This window comes from Amphiura filiformis, chromosome 12, assembly GCF_039555335.1.
Source record: "Amphiura filiformis chromosome 12, Afil_fr2py, whole genome shotgun sequence".
Classification (NCBI taxonomy): domain Eukaryota; kingdom Metazoa; phylum Echinodermata; class Ophiuroidea; order Amphilepidida; family Amphiuridae; genus Amphiura; species Amphiura filiformis.
The window spans coordinates 43,762,913-43,780,325 of NC_092639.1; the positions used below are offsets into that span (position 1 = coordinate 43,762,913).

At 35.5% G+C, this 17,413-nt stretch overlaps 1 long non-coding RNA gene across 1 annotated transcript; it reads left to right on the plus strand.

The window, feature by feature from the left end:
* The first annotated feature begins 383 nt into the window (after positions 1-383).
* Positions 384-1,820, plus strand: LOC140165384 (uncharacterized). The gene is made up of 3 exons (XR_011860700.1): positions 384-464; positions 897-1,012; positions 1,730-1,820. It is a non-coding gene; the product is annotated as an uncharacterized lncRNA (long non-coding RNA).
* Positions 1,821-17,413: the final 15,593 nt, after the last annotated feature.

Sequence of the window (17,413 nt, forward strand, 5' to 3'; positions counted from 1 at the left end):
GAACCTTAGAAGTAGCGGACCTTTTTTAGGTATAGCGAACCTTTTTCTCTATTAGAGATAGCGGGATTCTGATCTCCATAGACTTTACACGTTAGTGATAGCGAACCTTAGAGATAGCGAACCTTAGAGATAGCGGACCTTAGAGATAGCGGGATGTCACCGTATGGACCTGTATGAAAAAATATTTATAACATAGGGTGTTGACGCTATGCACCAGTGGCAGCGAAATTACATGTATCTTATTTATTATTATCAATTTTTAAAGTAAGTGGGTCATTTCTGTGAGAATATGATTTCTTATAACTACCTTGCAATGATTTCGCCTCTTTGGTTTCCTAAAATATGTCTTTGCTTTTTTTCGAGGTCTGGTATATTGGGTCTATATTCTGTCTCTTATATTTGGTATTCAGCAATATCCTCTGTGACAACAGTCGTAATAGCTTTATTATGTACTCTCATCACGGGTAAGTCTCTTTCTTACCTTCGAAGTTGAGATTTAAAAAACTTTATATTCCTTCACACAGTTTGCCTGATTGAGGTTAATCAGTAATGTCTTTTTGTCCGATCGATGAAAACAAGATTCGGTTTGACATTGAACATCAAGGCGAAACACTGTTTGGCCTGTAGGTACCGGTGGCTGGCTTTTCCTGTTGTACCATAGCGGTATAGTGTACAACTAGTGTGTGACAAAAAACAGGGAACAGAGCAACCACATGAGTCCAATATTAATCAAGTTGAGTTCTAACTCCTTTTGTCACTCTGTTCCTTTTTTACTCAACATTTGGGTAATTTGATATTTAGAGTTTGTTTGTTTTTTAGATTAAACGCAAAAACAATATGAAAATGATCCCAGATTAATCGCGGCACCGATTTTTGTTTTTTCTTTCTACTTTTAGGCGGAAATCCGCCTGGTTCGGTCGACCCTAAACTAACATGCCCTTTGTCGAATATATTTTGTTCTTGTCTGCCGAACAAATATCGCAAGAAATTTGGATTCTCTATCACAGTTGAGGTAAGATATATCCAAATTGTAGAATACATACATAATTATACATGACTATAATTTATACCGCGCTTAATCTAATAGGTCTAAGCACAATTACAAAATACAGTCAAGGCTGGAATAGAATTAGAAACAAACAAAAATACAAAAGGAATGTGGAAATTATATCTCAAGAGAGAAAGGGTGCGTTTAAACAGTTTATTGAAAACAAGAGAGACAGCTTCTGTTTAATGGAGAGAGGGGTCATGTTCCACAGTAGAAGTCACACATGAGTAAAGTGGATAATCTCTATTGGCGGGCATTTCAAATCATCCCCTAGTCTACGAGGTTCAGGAATGTCCTCTCATTGTTAAATGTTAGTTATACATACCTAGACAAAATACAATAATATGCTTTGTAACCCACCACTTGAAGCAAACAAAAACTAGAGTTATTTAAAAATTCTATAGACATAGGTAGCAGCTTATTTTTCTCTTTAACAATAGGATTATTGATTGGTTTAAAAGGTGTTTGACTGGCGCTATCAAAATGAGATACATGTAGAACCAAATTGAGGTACCTATAATACGACCTTCATGCACATTTTACACTGTAACTCAGAATACAATGTGCCGACTTAACGGCTCATTCGTGGTGTACGCTCACATATGTTTCGATTGTAAATTTACGCGACATGCTTCATTTTGGTATTACTTATAAGCCTAAAATTGTTCTCATATGTTACAGGATAACAGTTACAAGGATGTTCCGACTGATGAGAACAATGACGGATTAAAAGATACATCTCAGGATCAAGAAACCAATTTGTAAAATGTATCACGCCGCAATCATCTTCTATTAAATTTCACCATTTAACATAAAAATCGCTGGAATTGACACAATCAAGCAATTATTCTCATTCAATAGCCATGAAACGAAACGTCATTGTACTGGAAAAGATGGGTTAGGATCAGCTTCGACTTTCTTATAATTATAAAATAATTACATGAAGGGTTGACCAAAAGATGAAAATGTCATGAATATCAGTATATCTCCCACCATCAAGACGATAGACGATAATCTATGTTTTTTTCGTATCGCTGACGTTGTTGCCATTCCGGTCTCGGTTGATGCAATATTGATTGTCTTTGGCCTGCATCTATTGACACACCCAAATATTTTAAAAAATCCACTAAGATCAAACTTTCTGCGTTTGAGACGGAAACATGGCAAAAAGCTAAATCGGCTCACCGGAGATTTTACATATCAATTTGTAAGCACTCTTTAGCAAAGTCACAGTTCATTGAATTTACAACCGTATGACAAAACAGACGAAAATAGTAACTTTTTGCACGAGATTTGTAATTTAAAGAGAATTGGTCATTGCTCATTAACATGAGGCTAGTATATGGACAATATAAGTGTGCTCTTTCATTTAATGACATAAAATTGGAAAAATATTGTAATGAACACTTGAGGTTTGGAAATTATAATACAAAAGAAATTGAATACGTACATAGAAAAATGTAGGAAAAGCGGTTTCGATTTTGCATCTTGTTCACGTCTATGAAAATCGAATTATCAATTTCTTTCAAATAAAAAGTAAATTGAAGCTTAAATTTTATAAAAATAAATATGGGAAAACTTTAAAATTACTTAAACATTAAATACACCTATTGTACAGTGTCCCCTTTCATTTTCACTACCTGCTCTCTCAATGTGTGTGCTGATACATGGAGCTTTTGGTGCGAGGGTCCGGGTTCAATTCCCCGCAGGACCAAATTATCCACTCTCCCGTTGCTCATCTGGAAAAGGCGAGCGGTATATATTTGTTAAAATAAATTTTAACAAAATTATGTCCCAAATGTCACAATTTCAATTGTCAATATTCATTTATTCCCAGATATCTTTTCTCGCATACACAAGTGTCAAGATTGGACTGAAATTCCCAACCGACGCTAAGCTAAAGCCACGCAGCAAATAATGTGAACAACAAAGAGACGGAATAATGTCACAGAACAAAAGGATTGTAATAAATACTTCAAAAAAAAAAAATATCACAATGGCAATAATGATTAAATATAACAATTATAATGACTAGTCAGATGAACCTAATTAATGAGTATACTCAATTTAATCATTCGCGATTAAAAAAAAACCAAGTGCACTTGGAAAGGATACGTTAAATCGTCTAGAGTTCCATCACAACGTTGGCAGTTATACAGTGCGTTGAATCAATTCCCAATTATGCCACAACACGTAGCCACGCCTAGTTCAACCAACATGGAATGAAGAATATCGACGAAAAAACCAGTTCCCACATCCAAGTCCAAGAGTAGAGTATACACACACATGTACGGCTGTATAAATACAATTAATGAATCCGTGACTAGGATTTGTTTTAAAGTTCATATGATAAACTTCACACAATATTCTATCAGGAAGACTACATATTTCCAAATGAGGCACACAATTTACTACTGACTTCTTTCTTTGATTAATGAACGATATGGAACTTCTTTACAACATTCACACACGGCTAGTTCCACAAGATATATTTTAAATTCCTGAAGTTTATGTCTCTACAGCAGGATGATTTAAATTGTCAATCTCGACACAAAATTACATGATATGTTTAGCACCAATTTAATTATGTTCAATTTGGAACTTTATGCAGAACACAAAATTTATCATACTATGAAAATCTAAATTTGATTTTCCCGCCAAAACAATAATTTAAACTATCACAAGCAAAGCTTTCTTTAAATAACTAATTCATCATTAAATCCACTTTATAATTTACAAACAATATTATTTTACTTACACGAACAATGTCTTAAACCAGCATGGTTCTCACAAAGTTGGAAAAGTTAAAGTGTCAGCTTCAACCACGACGACCATTTTAAACTTCGCCAAACCCGACTCAAACACAAGGCACAAATTAGCTTCTATTGCTGATTCTAAGCTTCCATAAGACCTGGTATATCTTTCTGTATGAAGCATCGCAAACTGGTAAAGCCTTTTTAGCCATACGATGTTAGTAAAGAGAATTATCCATCATGCTGAATAAAACAACATTTCACTTCCTCAGTGAAATGGGCAGCAGATCAAATCTCAATCAGATGTTAAAATTGAATGCCCAGATTTCCTGTGAACATGCATCCACCAAGCCAGAAACTAATTTACATGACACACAAAAAAACCTGAATATTGACAATACCTAAAGAATTGTCCACAAAAGAAATGGGCTGACCTAGGATCCAGGTCTGACCACTACATATTATACACACACCACACCTAGATTACAAGCTTCAGTGCACATACCTGCAACTAGATTTAAGGGATCAGGATATTAAGGTGAATTACCCAGAAAACAATCCACTTTTATTTTAAGGGATCAACTCCAATAATGTAACTTAAATGCAAATGACACCGCCGTCCTTGCAAGCATGACCGATTATCAGTTAAATTTGATCATGAATTCAGGCAACATTGTTATAATGCAGAAACACCTGTCTCCTAAAAGGACATAAATATAACCTAGCGGCAAAGTTCAATTAGTGTCAATGCACTGACTAAGTAAGAAGGAATGAGGTTACAGAGTAAAGCAAATAAATGAGACACGGAAAATAGTTATCAACAACTTTTATGTGGGTAGTGTGAGCTGGGGTGTGATGGAGTGTGTTTGGGTTTATGAACTGAAAGTATTTTAATACAACTGATGTTTGAAATGTATGTTATAAATGAAAACTGATAAAACATTTGAAATAATATACGATGAATATTATATTTTGAACAAGCCATTAACGGGTGATGCGTCTGATATTTTAGCTATTAAAAATACAATATCAGTTTTTGAGAAAGCGTCAAATTTTATTTTCCATGATATTTTTTTCCTCAATCATAATAACGTACCTTAAATTTTCAAATCGATGAGAACTGCACATAAGCCGTTTCTTGTTTTGTGTCTTTAGAACATAATATGTAGTTTTCATTGATGGTGGACTGAAGAAAATTGGTGTGTAAAATTTCTTAAAACTGTTATGAGAAATCCGATGTGCTAGTTGAATGTTTTGAAACATTTCCTTTCTGAAAAGTATACTTTTTTGTACTTATCATCATTATTGTTAACGATACAAAACAATGTCTAAATTTTTCCACTTAGAGTGACCCTGCCTACCTCCATAATCATAAGCAATTGAAACACATTTTCCATTGGTCACTGTAAAACATCATGAATCTGATAAACCATGGATAACTCAGAAAATTAAAAATCTAATTCGTGACCGCCAGACTGCCTTCATGCAAGGTAACACAACTCAGTGGAAGTTTTTACGCAATAAAATCAAGCGTTTAATTGAGCAAACAAAAATGAATTACTATGCTGAAAGAGTTAGACACTTGCAAAAAACTGACAGTAAAAACTGGCATCGCCAGGTTAAGGTCATGACAAGGAACTGTTCAAATGAAACATGTATTCAGGTGCCAGGGGTCCAAGCTAATAGACACAACGAAATTGCAAATGTCATCAATTGTAAATTTGTGGATGTTTCTGCTAATTTAGAGCCCCTTGATAATTCTAAGGAGCTCACCACCATGTTTGCACCCATGGAATGTGTATTCAGTTTTAAAAAAGATCAATGCATCAAAAGCTACAGGTCCTGATGGGATACCGCCTCGTCTTGTCAAAGAATTTGCATACGAGCTGAGTGTTCCTCTCACTGACATCTTGAATAGCTCGTATACTGAGGGGACGGTTCCACACCAGTGGAAAAAAGCGATTGTGATTCCTATCCCTAAGCAGTATCCTGCGAATATTGACAAGTTGAGACCGGTGTCCCTGACGGACTGTTTTGCTAAAATCAGTGAAGGTTTTGTTGTGGACTGGATTCTTGATGACATTCAACACAAAATAGATCCCAACCAATATGGTAATGTTAAAGGAGTCTCTACCTCACATTATCTGGTTAGTCTGATACATTTTCTACACACTGGGGCTAATTTACAAAAAATTTGGGCACTGTTGTCGTGACGGATTTTTCAAAAGCTTTTGACCTCATAGACCACAATTTACTCATCTCCAAGTTTGTTCATATAGGAGTGAGAGAATCACTCATTCCATGGATTTGTAGTTTCATTTCTGGTAGACAACAGTGTGTCAGATATAACCAAACTTTATCTGACTACAAAAATTTAAATGGGGGTTGCCACAAGGCACAAAAATGGGCCCTTTGGGTTTCCAAATCATTATCAATGATGCAGCATCAGATGCTGATGCTAGTGTGTGGAAGTATGTAGATGACCTATCTTTGGCATCAAATGTATCCTATCCTACCAAGAGTACGCTGCAAAAAGATCTGAACAGTTTTGTTGATTGGTCAAAAATAATAATTTGACACTAAATCCATCCAAGTGTCAAGGGCTTCAGGTTTGTTTCATGAATGACCCACCTGCTCCCACTGTGTCTATTGACGATGTGCCTCTTCAGTTTGTTAAATTTGCTAAAATTCTTGGCATTTGGATACAGGATGATTTGAAGTGGGACAAACAAATTAAGGAAATGCTAAAAAAAAACAATAGCCGCATGTATATGGTCGAATCCAACGAAAAGTGTACACGGCATGTTCAGGGCCATAATACAAAAAGTATTAATCAATTAGCATTCGTTTTTGTATTGTGTTTATTCGCCTTGATCATACGCTTCGCGCCATATATAATAAGACCCCCTTCTGTGAAAAACTTAGACACCGAGACCCCAAAACACGCTATTTTTACCCATTTTTTCAAAATATTTCTTAAGGTATTTTTATAAACACATAAATCAGTTATGAAAAGAAGTCATTGGATTGAATCTAAATTGATTTCCTGAAAGGTGTGTATTCAAAGATTGCCTGTTCAATTTTTCACATATTTGTACATAATTATGAATTTTTTGTGAATCTAAATTGAATTTGAATCTAAATTGATTTCCTGAAAGGTGTGTATTCAAAGATTGCCTGTTCAATTTTTCACATATTTGTACATAATTATGAATTTTTGTGATAATTTTTTGAGTGGTATTTTTTACATTACCTACGAATACAATTTTTCATAGCACTAGATATATCTTTAAAAATGGAAATCACTAATAAATGCGCAATTGATACAAGCTTTCATATGTCCAATACTGAAATGCATTGCATTCGGACATCTTTATTATTGTGTTTAGCTGCCAGAAATTCTAAATGGCACAAAGGTAGGTTTGGTAAAAATATGCATTACCTCCGAATACATGTTAAAAGCTGTGCCATTTCCACAAAGTGAGAGAATAGCAAACAATAGTTAAGCAATAGGTGCAGGGTAATACACTCTTTATTTCTACCAAGTTTCAATAGCCTGCGTTTAAATATTTCTGAGATGTCAACAATAAAAGCAAGTATTCGTAGGTAAATTTCGGTAACCGAATGTTACCTACGAATACAATTTGACATCATGACAGTATTGTGAAACACCGCCATTCATGCCAATGCCCATATTGGTACATAACAAAGGCCTGTATGTTTGCTATCAAATCATATGTCAATGAAAGTTGCGAATTCACATACATGCCCACCATGCAAAACTGAATACGGCTTAATTGGTGAAAAATATGTACTGAAATAGACGACGGTCTGCTCATTTGAAAGAAAAATCAGATTCAAAGAAGATTAGAAGGGGATAAATACTTGGATTTGTCAACTGTCATGTGTGCTTCATTTTAAATGTTTACCGACCTTCTGGTTTCTGAGTAATTTGTATCCAAATTGATTTATTTGAAGGTAACTTTTGACGTTTTCGCTAAGGTTACCTACGAATACCATGGAAAAAACAACTGTTCTCATTGTCTCATGATCTAGACAACACATTGATGGACCCTGGTATAAAGCTAATTGTAGTTGCCCTCAAACGAAAGGCCATAAGACGTAACTGACTCCAAGATGGACTTCACAAGTCTGCAATAACGGTTTTAAGCGATTTGTGTGCAATTAAGCAAATTAAAGTCACTTTAGTGCCTTTGTTTCTTACATCAATCCTCTTTCAACCGCTGTGAACCAACATAATTAATACATGATATGGTCTAAAGTATCAATAAACGCACATAAAAAAATAATACATTCAAAGTGCTTTATAAAATGAAGTTTTGATTGCGATATCCACCAAAAGTCTAATTCTTACCTACAAATACTGAAATGTTACTTACGAATACATCATAATACATGACATGTGTAATGAAGTGTCTCTACCAATGGAAATTAATTGTCATAAACTTTAAGCGGTACCCCAGGACACTATTATTACCCATATACGGATTCATTCAACAATTATTTATTATGTAAAATTGCTGATTAACTACTTGTATATCAAAATGAAGTGGTCAAAATCTTGCTAAAAGCATCAAAAATGTTTGATCTAAGGTAATAGCATTTATTCATTTGGACGTACCATCTGAAAGAGATCTAAAACTACCATTTTATTAATTCATTACCATAATAGCAAAATTTAAACCTCTAAACTCAATATAGATATTGTTAAATCGCTCATGTTACCTACGAATACCCGGGTTTCTTCACCTTTTCATTGTATAAAGCGTTAGGTATATGCGTATAATTCCTAATATTCTTGAAAACATATATCCTACTCGTTCTAATACAATGTGTAAATTGATTCATACTCATTTGATAAATAAAATGCAGAAACTGACCTAAACTTCATTTTCAAAAATACACTAGCATAAATTGACTAAGATCATATTGATCGCGTTATAAAAATAAAAACAAATATTTTCTGGTTGAGCTAGCATTTTCCTGACACCCTGTGGTCTACATTACACGAAAAAAGCGTTAATGGGAATATTCCATTTGTTTTAGGTTGATTAGTATTGCGATAGTGAAAGCATCCTAGTGGTATTTGTAGGTAACATTGGGTTTTGATATCACATTTACTATCACACGTCCTGGATTTATTTTTCAAGATTAGTAATGGCACTTTTGGTTCCTATAAGGCCAATATGTCATCAATCAATGGGCAAAAGGAAAAATTGTGGAGACATTTTTATTTCGGACTTTTATTTTTGGCCCGTGGACACTTTTGGTTGGATTCGACCATATGCTTCGTACTCTTAAAAGATTTGGTTTTACATCTGATGAACTTGCAGTTATTTACAAAGGCTATGTACGGCCATTGTTAGAATAATTATGGTGATGTTGTATGGGATTCGTCTTTGACATGTGAACAGGTTAATTCTCTTGAAAGAGTGCAAAAAAGGGCTTGCAAAATAATACTTGGCAAGAAATACAACTCATATACTGATGCAATTGAAGAATGTGGAATTCAGACTCTTTCTGACCGTAGGAAAAATCACAGTGTTAAATTTGCTCAGTCTCTGCCAAAATGTGATCGTACGACCAATCTCATTCCCCCTACAAGGCGTTCTATGCATGGCAGAGAATTGCGCAATTCTAATTCCATCACTCGTTTACCTTGTAGAACTGAGCGGTTCAGAAAGAGTCCAATTCCACACTTCATCAACTTACTTAATGCTTAAAATTGATGTTTTGTTTCACCCATTGATGCAGTTTAACAATTTGATGCAATTTAATTTAATTATTTTGATGTGACAATTTTTATGGTATGGGTAGGCCCTATGACAGTGAATATGAGTGTATTGAGTGACTTGGTGTGTATGCATATTATTTAGGGTGACTGTGTTTGGAAGTTCATGTAAGAGGTGCGCTTAAGAGTGAGTGGGGGTGTGTTTGTGAGGATAAGTGTGGATATAAGATTAGTTAAGGGGTTTGCTTTCATAATTATGTGCAATATAATTTTTGTGTTTCTTTTATGCTTTTTGATGCTTATTTGATTTGGTGTGTGGCGAGTATTATTTGTGGTCACTGTGTTTGGGAGTAAGACTCAAGAGGTGTGCTTAGGTGTGGGTGTGTGTGAGTGTGGTGTGATGGGGTGAGTGTGGAGATAAGCTTTTATAATTATGTGCAATATAATTCTGAATATTAATGTTTTTCTTATGTTTATTTCTTGTAATATGTATTTTAATAACTTTTATGTATAATAATAGTAAATAATTTTTTGATGTTTTAATATTGTAAAAAGTGACGCAATTTGGCTATTTGCCACGATGTTATTTTCAATAAATATGAAATGAAATGAAATGAAATGAAATGAAATGAAAAAACAGCGATCTAAATTTGTGATTAAATTATTCTATATGCATATTGCAAAAAGATGATTCGCTAATAAGCTAAAATAAGTTGACCCTTCGGTCCCTTGGATTGTTTGAATGTATGAAAGGATACGTGTTTGGTTTCCTAAAGGGAGTGCGTCAACATGGTCAAAATGAATTTGATCCGAATCGGAATAGCTGCTCCAGGTAACCTCAAAGCAATTATTGTCAGTTGTCAACACTACACTATTGTTTGCTCACCTGGAACGTTTTCACTAGTCCGACTAGCGTCTTCAGCAGATGGTGATGTTGTGTTGATATCTTGTCTACAATCGGGATATCTCTCACTGATGACGTCATATGATTGACAGAATGACGTCATAGGATATTAATTATTACGATATAGCACCGCCCCCCCTGGACATCAGCAGGTTATTCCAAATAGGATCTGTTTCTAGACAAGATATCGACACAACATCACCATCTGCTGAAGACGCTAGTCGGACTAGTAAAAACGTTCCAGGTGAGCGAAAAATAGTGTAGTGTTGAAGTTAAAACTTTAATTCATTTTGACTACGTATGAATATCCACTCGTATAATTATTGTCAGATTTCTGTATTTTTTTTTTTTTTGTAATTACTATATTTTTCATTGCAATAATTGACATAGACTTTCTATAACATTGAGCAAAATTAGTGAGGTATTACGAAATAACAGTCAGTCAATCCTTGCTTGTTTATGCAGTTTTTATGCGAGTTTTTAAGGGTCCATAGGTAAGATTTAAAATATGACCTATTGAGCTTCTGATTTTGTTAATTACATGATTTTAAGGATATCGATGAACATTGCAATAAGTTCATAGAAATATTGTAAAATAAACAAATATGGCTTTGGAAAACCTTTTGAAAACGTCCAAAAATACTACGCAAATTTAACCAATTTAAGCGCAATTTCCTTTCAGATTTGAGTCATCACACAGTCATCATAAATACATGTATTTTAAATAAACACAGATTGATGAGAAACACGCGCGTAATGACTTGGACGCTTGAAAATGTCGCGCATCAAACTGAAGAAAAACGCACAGCCTAATACGATACACAGCTAGGATGCTCTGAATTTTACCCAGCAACTCACAATATCCCTTGGATACCAAGTCATGCATGAGCGCCTCTGGTATACATTTAAATGAGCTGACAGTTAATAAATGGATTTGTGCAAAATATCCAGGTCTCTCAACTCTCTGAAGATGAAAGTGGGGCACATTTTGAAGTGCAGTTGATGTCATTTCTACCCGTTTTGGCTTCATTTGGGGTTATCAGTCGGGTAAATCGATTGGTCCACCGACTGGTGAAATCATGGACACGCATCTGCCCCTGGTGCTAATATTGCGAAAGTCTGGTAACAACAGTCTAGTTGGTCAAAGAATCCCGTCTTTCACAGGTAAAATGTATGCCTAGTGCTCAGAAATTCATTATTTTAATTAATTTGTACCCATAAGGCAGCTATCATTCAGAGCTAGTAAACGATGGATCCAAAGTAAAATGCATGCAATATGCTGTAGGTATTTTAAACCATTTTAGAAGGCATGATTCGTGTTAGCCTCGGGGTTTTTCTAGTGGTCAGTCGCATGTAGCCACGTTAATCTCATGGCATTTTCCTTTTAGTTAGTTTTTGATAGATGTTTAACGATTTTATCGCGGTAGATAATGTCGAATTGAATCTGAAAGAGGCAAATAATTTTTTTCAGGCTGTCAATTTTACGTTACATAAATGCCATTAGAGAATTACAATAATGCTACCAAGTCGTGCTTGTGATTCGCTGCTCAAAAAGCTATAAGTAATTTACTGAAATATTTTTCTACAACAACTATGCTCTATTCGCCAAGATTTCAAACCATTCACTACACAATTTCAAATCAATAACACTTCTACAAATCAATCATTCTCATTTGGAAATATCCTGATGAATTAGATAATATTAGAAAAATGTTATTCCTTTCAGTTTTTGTCGCTTTTTCCGCCAAAAACCAAGCAAACGACCTGCAAAGTTAAATTTGGGCAATGCTCCCAGTGAGAATTGCAATTACATGAAACGAATTAAAACCATCAGGATTTAGCCGATGTCACCCAGAGGACACCCACAGGTGTGTAAACTGTACATACTACCAGTATTAGTACATGTATTATTGAGAGGGGGAGAGGGAAGGGGTAGATCGTCACCCCGGCTTTGCCATCCTCTTTCCACTAGATAATGAGAGCGATATTTTGCCCGGAACACAATCAACCGAAAATTCACCTTATAACCCTAATCCTATAAGGACCAGGATTTTAGTTATGGTTAGCGCACAGAGCCTCAATATCAAAAGATGCTAAATATGTCTCCTTAGGGGCTGTGCAATAATTAGACATTTTTGGCGAGCCGAAAGGTGGGGGCAAGCAATTTTTGGCCAGCCGAGAGGGGGGCAAGCAGTTTTTGGCACACATTCATGGGCCGCGTTTTAAATAAAACGCTCTAAAAAGGCTTCGGAAAACAGTACGGAAACGCTTTAATATGCAAATTTTCCCGCTCGCTGCGCTCGCAACATATATCTAATCCATGTAAGGTTTGCAAATTGGGATCCCAAAAAATTGGCATGGGGGCAAAGATTTTTGGCAGGCCGAGAGGGGGGGCAAGCGATTTTTGGGGAGCCGTTCGGAAATTTACCCCCCCCGGGCTCATAATTATTACACAGCCCCTTATACATAATAAAATGACCTCCATTTGATATGAGTCTGGTATGCACCGTTTTGATATGGATGTAGAGTGTCTGTGGTTTGCTTAAGGTATCTGTTTAAATTAGATTTAGTGCCTCTACTTCTGAACGACACCAAATTATTTGCTAATAGCATTAATTATCAACGGCGTCCATCCACTGCCTAAAATGGCGTTTCTTTTAAACACAGTTCTTTTAAAGGATGTGCACAGATGTGCAATGTCATTGTCCGGTCGTCTACAGCTACAACCAACCATCAATACTTTCAATGTTTGTATTCCAAATTATATATTAGTAAGATGCTGTGAGCATTGTTGAATACTATTTATATACTCCCTCTGGATACACAGGTGCTTATTATATACTTGCCTTTAATGTCCATCTTGACGTCTCAGACTTAAATTCCATTCTCTGTTTACAAAAACAAATTACTTTACAAAAGCTTTTATTACGAATATGTCAAAAGACGTACACTCTTCAAGTTTGAACAATGTCGTCACAACTATCATAATGCAGTTCATTTAAGGTTACACGAAGAAACGTATAAAAAACGTACAAAAGACGTATAAAGTTGTTCTCTAAAACCGCGTTTTCTCAGCAATCAAATATCGCAGTGAGTCAAATATTGGTGCATGGATGTATCTTAACATTATTTTTGTGTGTTTATACAAATTTTTAGAATCCGTTTGAAAATCCTTCGTTTAAATCATTTTTACGCACCATGTTCACAAGATCAAAAACACGTTCCATGCAGTTTTTTTTTCAAAAATTCGCTCCGTATAAAACTACGCCAAGTGATTGTTTTCTCCTTTGTTGTATTGTACTACAAATCGACCAAAGAAATAATGTTGCCATGGGGAAGAACCAAAAACAGTACCGATTAAATTTTATTAGCCCGTTTTTGGGAACAATTTTCGAGAATCTTGTACCACAAAACACTGTTATGTTACATTATCGATATCTGGATTGTGGAACATTAATTTTGATTTCTAACTGCCTACATTATTTCTCAAAAGTATGTCGATTCCTTTACCATTTGAATTTCACTCCAAATTTAAGCTACTTTTGCAAAAATCGAGGTTTTTCGCCATCGATACCTCCGATATTTACAGCGGTGATGAGATTGTTTATCATAAGAGCCTGGTACGCACTATTCCATAATAGTCAGTTTGAGATCAATCGAGTTCACAGGTCACTCAGTAGCTCAATCGGTTAGCGCGCTGGACTCACGTTCGACTATATAGTTTTGAGCTGGAAAACTTTGGTACGTGTTCGAGACCCTATGTGGTCCATTCCATCTATTTCATTTTATTTTTCTCTCACTTTTTTCTTTTTTCTTGTTCGTTTCTTTCTTTCTGACTGCAGCGATTGATTGTTTTTGCCCGGTTTTTTTCATTATATAATTCAGGAATTTCTAGGCTATACTAGTCTAATAGGCGCGGCCTATGAATATATTTTTACAAATTAGATTAACAAAATATTGGTTGTTGGTTTTGTTACTGTTGTTGTAGTTATTGTTGTATGCCTATATATTGCATAATCAGGGTATAAATAGGCATACTAGGCCTATTATAACCTATAGAAGCATTGATTAATTTCACGACAGATATCATCCAGGATAATTTAAAAATTGAAAATTTAGAAAATCCAAAGGAAAATTGCCGAAAACGGCTGCCAACAATCACACCCACCCCCATCAGCCCATATGGTCCTATCATGGGCGCCCCTCGCCCCTCCCTATCCCTGCAACATATAGGATGACTCACGGTTTGTCCGTGGCCCTAGTTCAGATTGATACACTATTGTACGCGTGAGTTCATTCTTTTCTGCATGGCTGTTTCCATTATTAACTTACGCCCCTCTGGAATCAAGCCTTGAAAATCAATTGTATTTAACCTTAATATAAAACACATAGAATGTTCAATAGCTATAAATCTCTGTAATTAATATCAGTCATTCAGGACATCTTTTACTCAACTTAAATCATGAAATATGGTAAGTCAAGCAAGGCGTTTTTGAATTTATTTTTCATTTAAACTTATTGCACAGTTAAAAAGCCACCATTTGCTGAGAATTATCTCACACTAAGAATTACTGTAATTGAAAACATGCTGAAAACAAGCTTAGTTCAAATAACTCAAAATCGTTATTTTGGACAAGCAAGTCATGCTGCTAGATTGAAAATATCTTTGTGGAAACTTCGGAAAGAATTTCAATATTTGCAGTCGTAGAAATCGAATTTGCTTAAAGGAGCCTATATGAGGATACGTAGCGCAAGAACTACGTAGCTGTGAACACTCATTATGCCCATATTTCTTCAATTTCTTGCAAGTTAAAATGTAACTTCTTTTGCAATCAAAGCCATAATGCTCCACAGCAACGCCCGCATTTGTTCTACTTTTGCTCTATTGTAATGGTCATTGGTGTACATAAATGCCCTGTGAAAGACTAAGCCTGAATTGCATTAATTACAGTAAAATTGAAGACCTGAGCGCAAGAAGACCGTAAGTCCATTTGGACCCTCAACATGTATACACTAAAGTTGCATATAATTTCGTATAGTTTGGTAATGTTTTATACATGTTCAGGGGCCAAAACAAATCTTTCACAACCTTTCATGTTGTTTTTACCCTGGAACATGTATTAAACATTATAAAACGAATGAAGTAGTAATTTTTTTTCTTCGTTTTATCTCATTTGTTTGGCTCGAAATCAAAAAAGGACAATGTGATCAGGACTATCAGTGAAAACTAACATTAAAATAGGAATCTATTTCCTATCTGTTTCCACATGATAGGTTAACAAATTTACTGCAACTGTACAAATTCCTAGCAATTTTAAAAATAAGTAGAAGGAGAACACATTTAAGGTAGAGTGGACCAAACCAGCGTATCATATGTCACTACCGGGGAGGCACAAAGTCACAAGACCAATTTGGGTGCGGATGTGCCCCAGTTATGGCTGAATTCCTGACCATCACTTGGCTCGTTGGATTTATCTAAAGAGTTTTCTTATAGTTGGCCCGCGCCCGTTGGTAACGTTTTGGCTCGGCTAACTCCAATCAGGCTGGAATTAGCAAAGCAAGGCTACACAATCGTTCTCGCTTTCAGTTTTTAGCTACACAATCGCCTTTGCTTCGCTAATTCGGTCCTGATTGGAGTTAGCCGAGCCAAAACTTCACCAACGGCTGGAAGTGTTGGCCACTAGACATTTAGACCACTAGAAGGTGCGCTCACGTGACGTCACTAACTAAACAAAAACATACTATAACCTCACAATAGTATCCAAAGCTTGTACAAAGGTTCCATAATGTACTCGTAACATTGTGGCAAAACATTATAAACAACCCCACATCTAAAGCTTTCAGTCATTAAGTTAAAACAAATCTGCAGAATATACACTTTAATCAAAAGTCTGCAAATATATATTTTAAAAAATATGGACCTTATTATTGTTGCCTTATAGTCGCCAAAGTACTTTCTATCCTTAGGGTACAGTAGCCAATCAATACGGCTACAACAATATATTGTATTATGCTATTCCAAAGTAGCAAAAAGTCTTGGTGGATTTACTGGCTAAGTGAGCCCCTAAGCTATCACCGAGAGCGAAGCGTGCTCGGACCTGTGAAAGAAAATAAGAAAGTATCGTGTGATGTTAAAAGAATAATAAGTAATGAATAAAATATTAAATGGAGATGGAGAGATGGAAGGTGATGCTTTACGTTTGTGAAGATTTTCATTCATCCAGGTAGTAAATAATAATGAAAATAGTAAGTCCAGTTGACAAGATTATAGTTCGAATGTTATTATTGATGAAGCTTTACAGCATTAACGTATACAAACTGCAAAGCTAATCAGATCACCACAACTATCTATAGCTAAATAGTAAGTCGTGTGGATTTGGTTAAAATTTTCTGAAGAAATTGATGTGCATTTCACAAAACGATCGTTAAACCTGAGCAGATCACAAACTGTGTGTAACAGACGTAAGCTTTAGTACAGTCCCTGGGTGGGGGTCTTCGAAAGAAATTGTACGTGGATGCTAACTTTCTCTATACCTACTTTTTGCTACCCATCAGTATACCAATTTTCAACAAAAACCACCCACAAAGCCCAACATTTGCCATAATTGGGCTCTTTAAGGGCACTTTTGCCAAAATGTGCCCAATTGGGCGCATTGGTTTCCACTGAAAACCCACCCATCGATATACAAAAATCGTCGAAAAAGTAACCAAAATCCGTGGCACATCCCCATATACATCCAACCAGGGTGAAACTCAAGTAGTTATATAATATTGAATGGCTTTGAGTGTGATACAAGAATTTTTTTCTATCGAGTGCAATATATTCTTGTATCACACGAAAATAAACCATTCAATATTATTATTATCATTTATATCAGGCTTTCTCTCTGCGGTAAAATGATAATTTAAGCTTACCTATCCACCGGGCCTAACCAATGCGTAGGCCAGTTGTAATT